Source organism: Gorilla gorilla, chromosome 8, assembly GCF_029281585.2.
Source record: "Gorilla gorilla gorilla isolate KB3781 chromosome 8, NHGRI_mGorGor1-v2.1_pri, whole genome shotgun sequence".
Lineage (NCBI taxonomy): Eukaryota > Metazoa > Chordata > Mammalia > Primates > Hominidae > Gorilla > Gorilla gorilla.
In genome coordinates, this window is record NC_073232.2 from 86156624 (window position 1) to 86168853 (window position 12230).

Here is a 12230-nt window from a genome sequence, read left to right on the forward strand (position 1 = left end):
AAAAAAAATTCAACCATAGTTACTTCTTTATTCAATTACGTCGTTATTGAGCGCTTCCTGTAACATTTGGTAATAATCATAACAAGTAACACCCAGGTACTTACAATTGGCCAGACATTGTTTTAAATGTTTTATGTGTATCAACTTATTTAAACTTCACAAAACCCCTGCAAGGTAAATACTGCTGTCCCCATTTTAAAGATGAGGAAACTGAGACAGATTAATTTGCCAGTGTAACTCTGCACTACACAGTGTTGTACAACGGTAGATGCCACAAATGTCTGCTGTCATGAAGTTCAGTGTTTTATTTTTTGATACCTCAGAGTATCTGCAGTTGTTTTTATCGTTAGTTTCTTCATTTATTCAATATTAAGACATTGCGCTAGATACAGAAAACATGGAGAAACTTCTAGAAGATGACAATTTATAAGGCAAGTCAACCATGTACATCATTAGTAGATGTATAAGAGCTACATATGCCCCAAACAGGAAACCTTTTAAATGAAGATTATTATATATGTTTTAACATACTGTGTGTATGTGTACACACACACACACACACACACACAGCTATATGTGAATCACCTGGCTTAGTCTTTCTTTCCTCCCCAGTTCTTGCCATGATTCGAGGGCTTCAAGAGTTCATGCAGATGATACTTCTCACACCTTGGTATAGCAGTTTTCTTTCTTTCTTTCTTTTTTATTTAATGAAATTTCAGTTTATTCAGATAAAGACTGATGTATGCCTGATAACCTAGTGATAATCTATAAGTTTGGGAGTTCACAACATTTTTACAAAGCACATAATATTAACATTCAAATGAGGCATTATAGAAAGTTTTATAAAGAATGAAGTAGGCCAGGTACAGTGCCTCATGACTGTAATCCCACCAGTTTGGGAGGCAGAGGTGGGTGGATTGCTGGAGGTCAGGAGTTTGAGACCAGCCTGGCCAACATAGCAAAACCCCGTCTCTACTAAAATACAAAAATTAGCCAGCCGTGGTGGCACATGCCTGTAATCCCAGCTACTCAGAGGCTGAGGCAGGAGAATTGCTTGAACCCAGGAGGCGGAGGTTGCAGTGAGCCAAGATCATGCCACTGCACTCCAGCCTGGGTGATCAAGTGAAACTGCCTAAAAAAAAAAAAAAGAAGTCTTTACTATAATTCTTTTAAAAAACCTTGGTTCATCTTGAAAGACTGATGAATTTTTGAAATACCTGCAGAAAAGGAAAATAAATTCCCCCCCCAAAAATACATACGAACCACTTATTGGCACTTGTGTTTTAAGTACCTGGAGAAAAACAGGACAGATTTTTAAAGGCAATTAATAACAGCTTATACAAGGCCTTGTTTCATTTGCTTTAGCGCCAAGTAAAGTAAGAGTAAATATGCTGTGGAAGATGGTCGGGTTTTTCCTCCTCCTCTCATATGCCCCACTTTTCCTACCAGGTCACAGTACATCAGCAGCCATCCTTGTTGCCCCACTGAGGAATCACTTTAGATTCCAGTATTTAAATGGCTGCTCAGATGAAACCAGTAGAGTTCTTTCCCCTTAAGATAAGGTGGCAGTGAATGCTAGCAGGTATCAATTTCTTTGATCAGGAACAAAGAACTCCTTCAGAAAACTCACTTTTTTGGTCTTTGTTAACCTATCGTGTGAATTCTTTTTATTGGCACACCTTGTTTACGAGTCATGATTGATTGCTATTTATGCCAAGGGAACATTCCGCAGGCATGCCTGATCTATTTACTAATGACAAAGTATGCTTACTTTACATAATTCCATAGGTTTTCTCTTTTACTTTTGGGAGGAGGGGTATAATAACTTGTTATTTATCAGGGCAGATCATATATTTGGATCAAAAAGAGAAACTGGCAAGTAGATCCTAAAACACATTTCTTAACCCGAGTAACATCTGAAAACATAGATTTCAATTATATTTTGTTGAAAATTCATTCAACTTTGGTGCTTATCCAAGAACTTATAATGTCAATTTCTGACAAAAATTATAACCCTCAATACATATGTATTTTCAAAAGAAGAGTCATCTTAAAGTAATATTTTTCTGTATGTTAATTGATACATTTTTATAGCAAGTTGAAAATTCTGAGTAAATTGAAAGTATGTTTAACAACAAAATAAATACAGCATGTATGGTTAGCTTATATATTTATTAGTGTAAAGGCAGCAGTGAATTTGTATCTTACAACAAATCTGTGAATCCAGTTGCTTTTTTTCTGGAATTTTATGTAGTATCACCATGCTCCACAATGCTAGAAATGTGGCATTAATCTGCAAAAATTTCTGATGAGATACTTTCCCCAAATGACATGTAACTTTTTAAAACTTTTCCAAAAAATATGGACATTTTATCAATCACTTAATCTTTTTTTTTTTTTTTTTTTTTGAGACGGAGTCTCGGTCTGTCGCCCAGGCTGGAGTGCAGTGGCGTGATCTCAGCTCACTGCAAGCTCCACCTCCCAGGTTCACGCCATTTTCCTGCCTCAGCTTCCCGAGTAGCTGGGACTATAGGTGCCTGCCACCACGCCCGGCTAATTTTTTTGTGTTTTTAGTAGAGACGGGGTTTCACCATGTTAGCCAGGATGGTCTCGATCTCCTGACCTCGTGATGCACCATCTTGGCCTCCCAAAGTGCTGGGATTACAGGCATGAGCCACTGCACCCAGCCTATCAGCTACTTAATGAGCAAAAAGATTACTACCAATTGTTCATTTAATTTTGTTCTAACGTGTTTTAAAAGTTAACACATCTCTGATGGTTTTGCAGGTGACTGGATAAAACACACTAGATGATTTCAAAAGATTAATCTTAGTATCTGACTCGTTTGGCACATCCTCAGTATCCAGAATAAAATCAGTAGAAATAAAAGTAATATAACTTTCAAAGAATTCATACATACTGGGAGTCTTAGGAAAAGCAGTTTTTAAATGCAAGGAATAGGAGGTTTGCTCATCTTACTAGTTACACACATTTCTCCTCATGGAGTAATGGCAGCTTTCTGGCTTCTTTGTGGAACTTTAGTTTGTAGAAAAGCTTGGTAATATTCCAGGACTGGCTTTGTTTGGGCTTCATAAGCCTTTAGTCTTTTGATAACCGTCTCCGGTTTATCATCCTCATGCTGAATGAGAGGATCCCCAGTCAGATCATCAGTGCCCACGGTTTTGAGAGGGTTGAATTCAATGTTGTAGACTCAGCCACTGGCAGGATGAATCTAGTGAGCAGTAAGGCATTGTTTAATGACCTCAAAGGGCACATTCGGGCTAATCACTGTGTCTGTCTAAGAAGCTTAGTCTAGGGCTTCTGCCTGTGGAAGTGTCCATGGAAAACCACCCAACAGCTAGCTATACTAAGTGAGATTTTTCAGCTCATATAGGGCCAGCTGAGTCATGACATCATCTCGGATGAGTTTCCTTTGGTCAATGAAAGCGTTAGCTAACACATTAATTTCTGTGCCCCACAGCATGTTGATCCTGGAGCAGGTCTCCGCTAGAGAGGTGCTTCACAGTGTTTGGTGACGCGCGACAACTAGTGCTGTTGCCTAGCCCAGGGCCCCCATGATCACGGCTGCTGCCGCGTGGACGCCCCTTTACAGACCAAGGCCCACGCCACACCCGAACAAGGGCTTTGGCCCAGCCTGTGAACTTACCTTCTCTGCCGCCCAGGCCCAGCCAGCTGGCAGCGCTGCTAGTGGGCGGGGACTGTGGCTCCCAGGCCTTCCCTGAACTCTGGTCTAGCAGTTTTCTTGTCTCTCAACTTTAGTGGCCATTGGTCACTGTACTGGAAACCTCGTGTGTCTTTCTCACATCCTCTTGGCCTCTGATTCCAGCTCGTGCTGCTGGGAACAGTCGGTGGCTCACTCCTGGCTGACTGCATGCTGCCTCAGGTGCCTCTCTTTTGCTTTTTCCCCTGCGGCTCCTCTAACCAACTTTCTTGTCTGCTCCCTCTTGTCTGTCCCTGGGCACGTGCACTGTAGTTCTTAGAAGTGTTAGGGGAGTTAATGCCCTTTGAGGCGACTTTTTACCTATGCAACTGGAGTTGATCCATTTCCCCGTTGACTTTCACTGGACAGACTTTCTAAGTACTTCTCAAAAGTTTTCCACAAGATCAAGCCCCCAGGTACTCAGTATGGTAAAGATAGTATCTTTGTATTGGCTTTTTCTCTTTTTCTTGGTTCACTGTCTTCAAAGTGTCTCTCTCTTTTCCTGGGGTCACCTTCCAATAAAGTGCCTGCACACCAGTTCTGTTCCCAGGCTCTGCTTTGGACAGAACCCTAGCTAAAACAATGACCTGGTACTGTATTTTTAATACAGGCCTTTTTCCCCAAGACTGCCTGTCCCTGAAATTGTAAATTCTTAACTGTCATAGGTTCCAGCTCTTTTCACTTCCTTGTTTCCATGGTCCCCTCTCCTCTCACCTCCCTGTTGTGATGTCTGGTCTTTTGACTTTTTCCTCTTGTTAACTTTTTGGTAGCACTGCACCTTCTTTGCCCCCCACCCCCACCTTTCCTCTTGCACCTGCCCTGCACACCAGGGAATAGATTTAGTGATTCCAAATTGGAGTCTGAGGGACCATGGGAGGTATTCTCAGAGATTTGGGCATTTCTACAAAATTGAAAAAAAAATTATGCTTTCATGTTAATAGTAAACATTTAGTTTATCTGGTTGACCATCTTATAACCCAGTAATATAACTTCAGCATCTATGTTTGTACTTGGAAGTTAATTTTGGTTTCATAATGTATAAGAGCCATGAGCATGAGACATTTTATATCTATCTTTAAGTTGGCTTATATACTTAAAGTAATTGAAAATTTAAGTTGTCACTTGGATGTTTATAGTAACACTTTTCTGTTTAGAGAAGTTCTGCACATTAAATAATTCTGAGACATTCTTCTGAGTAATGTCAGAGAAAAATGTCATACAATTCAATATGGTTCAGTGAAAATATTTTTAATTTTTTAACTTTTTGAGACAGGGTCTCACTCCATTGCCCAGCCTGGAATGCAGTGGTGTGATCATAGCTTATTGCAGCTTCCAACTCCTGGACTCATGGCCCCCTCCCCTGGCCCCCACCTCCACCAAGTTTTGCTATGTTGCCCAGGCTAATTTATTTTCTTGTAGAGCCAGGATCTCTAGCTGGGCATGATGGCTCATACCTGTAGTCCCAGTTACTTGGGAGGCTGAGATGGGAGGATTGCCTGAGCCCAGGAGGTTGAGGGTGCAGTGAGATGTGATCACACCACTGCATTCCAGCCTAGGCGACAGAGCACGACCCTGTCTCCCCCCCAAAAAAAAGAGAGAGACAGGGTCGAGGCTAGTCTTGAACTCCTTGCCTCAGGCAGTCCTCTTACCTCAGCCCCTCGAAGTGCTGAGATTGCAGGCATGAGCCTAACAGCAAAGAGTTTTGAGCATGGACTTTGTGCCAAGTATTTCTAGGTGCAATAGCTCTAAATAAGATACACCTAGGCCCTATTTTCTTGGAGCCTAGAATCCATCAGGGAAGACATGTTAACAAATAGTTAGAAGTGAAATGAGTGTTACAAATATGCCTGTATAAATTAGGGTGTCCAATACCTGGTGGGCTCTCACCATTGCAGGCTCTCACTGTAATCCCATTGCATCTTCCTAATTTTCTGCAACCCCTAAGCCCTACCTCTTTTCCTAGGAGTTGTTCTTCCTATTTCAGAAAAAAACAGTCATGCATGAATGAACTCTCTTTGCTTTCTCACCTCCTGCTCTGCCTTAGAAGAAAGGCACCATGTCTCTGTTTAGGGTGATCCACCCCCTTGGGCTCCAGATGCCATCCCTCTTTGCTCCAAGGAGGCCTGGCTTCATCACTTACCTTTTCTCTTTGCCTGTGTCTTCACCTCTTCAAGTTTGCCCCCAGTTGTCCTTTCTTCCTAAGTATTCTTTTCATCCCAATCACATCCATTTTCATAAGTTCAGTTTGCACCTAGATTATGACAGCTCTCATGTCTGTGTCTCTAACTCTTGACTTATCTCCTGAGATCCATACTCATGTCCTAGCTTCCCAATAGGCATCTTCCCTAGATTTTGCAATAAAACAAACCTCATTTTTTCCCCTAACCCCATTCTCCCTCGTACATCTTCTTTATTTTAAAGTGATGATTATTCTAAATTCCTTTCTTTCTCCCATCCTTCCTTCTCCAAGTAAGCAGCAGATCCCTCATAGCTACATTCTAATCATTGTTTGTTCGTCTTCTTGTTTGTTGCTGTTATCTGAATTTAGACATTTGTCACCTCTCACTTGAACCTTTGCAGTAAATTCTGTATTTGTCTTCCAGTTCCTGTCTAGCCCCCTATCCTTTTCTCCACTGAGTTTCTGCCATGTATATGTAGAGGTATTACTAGCCTGCCCAAATTTTTTCAGTTCCCCTCCTATTTATAGAATGGAATCCAAACTCTTTTAGCATGGATGGTATTTGGCTCTCTGTAACGTAGCTCCTCCTGCTTGCTTGGTCTTCGTTCCTGTTATTTCCAACTCATAATTTAAGTCTCAGAAATACTTCAAGATTCCTTTTGGCCTTTCTGATATTTTAAGATTTTAAGATAATATAATTTATACTTACAATAGAAAATTATAAGGATAAAATAATCACTCATTCCACCAACAAGATATAGTTACAAAAACATACATTTTTCTAGTCTTTTTTTCTATAAAGAGAGAAAAAGTGAGACAGTTCCAATTTTGGGTTGCAGGGAGCTGCCCAAATGCATATGCTTAGAAATAAGATTAGGAAGGAGTTATTATAATTCGCCTCGGGACTTCATGGCTTTGTATATGCAGACCTTTTGCTTGGAATATCTTCTCTCCACTTTTCTCCACACCCACCTCCTATGTGCCTTCAGGTCTAACTGAAACACTGCCATGTCCCTGACGCCTCTGAACTTGTCCAGGCAGATTTCAGTGTCCTCAGTGCACTGTGTCCTTGTTTATTACTGAAACCATCATATCATAATAATTTGTATTTTTGTCCTTGAACTGAAAGTTCCCTGAAGCAATGACCCTTGTATTTCCTGATATGGCTCAAAACCTGACAGAGTTGTCTGAAGAGGAACCTCCAGAAAGGCAGGGGGAAACCAGTAGAGTTCAAGGGAGTAGAGTGTGTTAAAGAATGGTGAATAGTCTTACATGTTGCTTTGTGTAAATTCTTTGGTAGTAAACCAATGTACTTCTTCAAGTGCATATTGTAGTGAGTCAAAAAATTTATGAATGAATGAGTGATGAACGAATGAATGCAGAGAGTAAAGTAAGGCCTAGAAAGAGTTCTTTTGCAAGAGTAATTTCACGTATATGGTTGGGCATGGACATCAGTTACACAGTTATGTGCCACATAATGACTTTTCGGTCAGTGATGGACCACATACACGACAGTGGTCCCATAAGATTATAATGGAGCTGAAAAACACCTGTTGCCTAGTAATGTAGTGTCATAGTGCAACACATTACTCACATGCTTGTGGTGATGCTGGTGTAAACAAATCAACTAAGCTGCCAGTCTTATAAACGCATAGCATCTAAATTACAGTGCATAATACTTGATAATAAACAACTGTGTTACTGCTTTATATATTTACTGCACTATATTGTTAATTTTTTTTTTTTTTTTTTGAGATGGAGTCTAGCTCTTGTCGCCAGGCTGGAGTGCAGTGGCACAATCTTGGCTCACTGTAACCTCCATCTCCTGGGTTCAGGTGATTCTCCTGCCTCAGCCTCCAGAGTAGCTGGGACTACAGGTGCGCATCACCACGCCAAGCTAATTTTTGTATTTTTTTGTGGAGACGGTTTCACCACGTTGGCCAGGATGGTCTCGATTACTTGACCTTGTGATCTGCCCATCTTGGCCTCCCAAAGCGCTGGGATTACAGGCGTGGGCCACCGCCCCCAGCCTGTTGTTATTTGAGAGAGTATCTCTCTTTACAGAAAAAGTAAAACAGCCTCAGGCAGGTCCAGGTCCTTCAGGAAGTGGTCCCGAAGAAGGAGATCTTTTAGGAGATGACAGCTCCATGTGTCATTGGAGACAGGATATGCAGGCGCAAGACAGTGACATTGATGATCCTGACCCAGGGCAGCTGTGCAGGCTTAGGCTAATGTAGTGTGTATTTGTGTCCACAGTACTGTGTATAGTAATGTCAGTAATGTCCTGTTCAGTGAGTGTTCTGTGCAGTGTACTCACTTGCCTCTCTCACTCACTCACTCACTCACTTACCCGCCCAACCACCCAGAGCAGCTTCCAGTCCTGCAAGCTATATTCATGGTAATAGCAGTGTATCAATTTTAAAATCTTTCGTACCGTACTTTTACTGTGTAGTTTTTCTATGTCTAGCTGTGCATAGATACACACATGCTTACTGCAGCATTCCAGTTGCCTGCAGTATTCAGGACAGTCTTGTGCTGGACAGGTGTGTAGCCTAGGGGCAATAGGCTGTACCGTAGAGCCTGGATGTGTAGGAGGCCACACCATCTCGGTTTGTATAAGTGCACTGTGATGGTTGCACAAAGATGAAATTGCCTTCGCATTTCTCAGAGCTCTTTCTTTGTTAAGTGACACATGAAGGTACTGGGTTGAGGAGAGGGAAGGTAGGTAGGAAATGGAGACCAGTGTAGACAACTGTTTCTAGGTCTTTGACCGTGAAGAGGAGACAAGCGTTAGAATTAGGACAGCATCTGAAAGGCATCTTTCCCTGTTATCCCCTCATACTCTGTTTTATATGGAATGCCATTGGGAGGAAACCCCTTCAGGTCCTTTTCTCAGCATAAGAATCACCTGGAGTCCAGGCCCCATGCTCAGGGATTGTGGATTTTAGGCCTAGGGTGGGCATCCAGGTAAACCCAATGCAGTTGTTCTCTAGGCTCACTTAGAGAAGTGCTGTCCTGGGAGCTTTGTGGCGTAGGACTTGGGCGCCTCTTCCTTCCCCTTCCATGCGCATGTGCAGGGGGCACCCAGTACCGGTAGAAGGGAAGGCCAGCAGCGTTGAAAGCGAGGCTCCCTGGCCCTCTGCCTCTCCTTTCCTGTCCAGGTCTCTGTGGCTTGCGTCCCTCAGGCCACTTCTAACTGTGGTCTCCTCTCTGCCCCCTGGTCCTGTAGCTCTTCTGTGTTCTTAATTGGAGTCATCCTCTAGCCTTTCCCTTTCCCTGAGAGAAAGCCTCGCCTTTTACAGATATCACTAGCCAATGGCAGTGCCTCTCTGTTTCTTGCCAGTGCCCCGCCAGTCGCAGGATCGTTGACATCTGTCATTAAACTGTTTCCAGCTGCTGGCCTTGTTCTCTCAGCTGTTCTTCAACACTGAAGCCTTGTTCCGCCTGCTTCTGGGTTTGGAGCTCTTCCGGAGGCATGAGGGTTTCAGAAGGTTGATTTTTTGCCTTGTCAAGGTTTATAGAAGGAAAGGACAGTGACATTTAAAGTAGTGTGGCTTCGAATATTAGGAATCATTTTCTGTTACCTAATAACTTCATCTTAGTGGTGATTGTCTGAATTGTATGATATGTTGACAGATTTCTCAAAGCAGTCTCTAGTGATCATTAAACAGCCTGAGTTGTATCCTGAAGAAACATGTATCTGTCCATATATGGAACAAATATTTGTTCCATTCCCTTTGTGTGGAAACTGCCTGCATGCTTCATTCATCACAGTAATGCATTTCCTCAGGAACTTTTAATGTTTCAGGTGTCGTCATAGCTTTGGAATCGTGATAACATTATTTGACTTGCTTAGAATTATAGTCTAATGGATTTACTACACGCTAAACCTTTTAGACAGGCCTTGAAAGGTGAATTTGGTAGGCATTTCACACTTCTGTGACACTCAGATTGTGCTGGTCTCTTGGATACAGTCACAGGTGATATGTAAGCAAAACTGCAAGCTCAGGCATAACAGCCTGCTGGGCTGAGCACGATTGCAGAAGTGAATGACTTTTCACGTTACGCTTAACTCTTTTCTCTCGGGTGCTCAGAGCACAACTTAAAGCATTCTCTCTGAGCCAGGGGAATAGCATCCTGGAATGTAAGCCCTTGAAGATGGAGGTCTGTAAAAGAAATATTCAGTGTTAACTTGGAATTCAGTGAACTTTTTTCATATTAAAGGAAATTTGTCAAGAAAAAGAATTGCACAGTTAAATTGTGCTACAGTTGTTTTCATTAAGAAAGTAGAAAGAAGTCCCTAACGGTTTAAAAAACAAACGGCCCTCATTGTCTTTATATTGTGCATGTAACTCTTTGTTAGCTTCAGATTATATGAAACTATTAGTATTATTTTTATATTCTTCTCATCTTTTTTTCTTCTGCCTTGAGAAAGTCATGTTCTTCTCATTGTGTACTTTACATCCAAAATTATTTTGTAACTCTTTTTTTTTTTTTTTTTGAGACAGAGTCTCGCTCTTTCGCCAGGCTAGAGTACAGTGGCGCGATCTTGGCTCACTGCAACCTCTGCCTCCCGGGTTCAAGCGATTCTCCTGCCTCGGCCTCCCGAGAAGCTGGGATTACAGGAGTGTGCCACCACACCCAGCTAATTTTTGCATATTTAGTAGAGACGGGGTTTCACTATGTTGTCCAGGATGGTCTCGATCTCCTGACCTCGTGATCCACCCGCCTTGGCCTCCCAAAGTGCTGGATTACAGGCGTGAGCCACTGCACTCGGCCCTCTATAACTCTAAATGTTGCTGCATTTTATTATTGCAATGACTAATAGTCCATAAGCTTGATGCAGTTAGATTTCCCTGTTATTGGATATAGGAAATTTACATTTTTGCTCTTGTGAATATACTAGAGTACTATACCGACTGTGTGTGTATATGTGTATCACCTTTTATATATTTAAGTATTTCCTTAGGGTAAATTCCCAGTAGCTGGATTATTAGAGGGTAGAAATTTTTTTATGGTTTTTGATATAAATTGTCAAATTATTTCCCAAAAAGTTGTATCAGTTCACAGAGCTACCAGTTGGTTTCTCGCAGCCATCTGCTATAGTTTTGTTGGGTTAAAAAACTTTCTATTTTTGTTAGTTCATCTTATGTTGCTTTAATTTACATTTTCCAATAACGATTAAACCTAAACTTTTTTTGTATAAATTTGCTTTTTTGAGTATTTCTTCTTGTGGAGGGACAGATACTTATATATAATTATTAGATTGGCTGCTAGTCCAAGACCAGTAAGTAGTTAAGGGATCAAGTCAGCAACCAGTGGCCGTAGCCATCTTTGACCAATCAAAGATATAGATTCATATCATCGTGAAAGCTTTGATTCAGAGAAAATAGTTATATATGTACCTAATGGTAGGAAATCGGGGTAGTTGTATTTAATATATAGAATATTACCTAATTTTTTGGTTAGAGGTTCTAGAAGACAAGACTTTTTCAGTTTGTCTTATGCCCTCTTTTTTTTGTTGGGGGAGAGTTGGAGGGTCTGGACACTCTAGGAAATTAAAACTGAGTATTTTACTTATTGCATGCATAGAAGTTGATTTTCTTTTCTTTTCTTTTCTTTCTTTCTTTTTTTTTTTTTTTTTTTTGAGATGGAGTCCTGCTCTGTTGCCCAGGCTGGAGTGCAGTGGCACAATCTTGGCTCAGTGAAACCTTTGCCTCCCAGGTTCAAGCAGCTGTCCTGCCTCAGCCTCCGGAGTAGCTGGGACTACAGGCACCCACCACGATGCCTGGCTAATTTTTAGTAGAGCTGGGGTTTCTCCATGTTGGCTGGGTTGGTCTCAAACTCCTGATCTCAGGTGATCTGCCTGCCTCAGCCTCCCAAAGTGCTGGGATTCCAGGTGTGAGCCACCGCTCCTGGCAGAAGTTGATTTTCTTAAAAAAGAGAGATAATAGGAAAACAAGCTCAAAAATCTATTTGGGGCCTTATGCAGGATGTTGGCCTTAGCCTGAAGAAATAAAAACTGATGAAGCGCATTGTTAGCAGAGGGATGACTTGATTAGGTTTTTGAAAACGAATGTTCAGCATTGAGGTAACTGAGGCATCTGGATATGCCGGTCTGGGCCCCTGGGAGCTGCAGGAGATAATGGAGATAGAGATTCCATGGGCTGAGACCGTTGGTAGCTTTTATGGTGTTGAGGAATACCTAACACTGATTTTTTTTTTGAGCGCTGTTAATTAAATGTTAAAATATAATCGGTTTGCTTTAGAGAAAGGCACGAATGGATTCTGGGGCTCTGGTATGGAAGTTATTTTCGCAGTGTAGGTGCA

General features: G+C 41.7%; 1 protein-coding gene and 1 pseudogene across 2 annotated transcripts in view; one reads left to right on the top strand and one right to left on the bottom strand.

Annotated features, from left to right (window-relative positions):
* ITGB1 (integrin subunit beta 1) overlaps positions 1-12230 on the top strand; it is a 57892-nt gene that overhangs the window by 10329 nt on the left and 35333 nt on the right. The gene's annotated exons all lie outside the window — the stretch shown is intronic.
* LOC109028471 (GTP:AMP phosphotransferase AK3, mitochondrial-like) lies at positions 2999-8505 on the bottom strand (annotated as a pseudogene).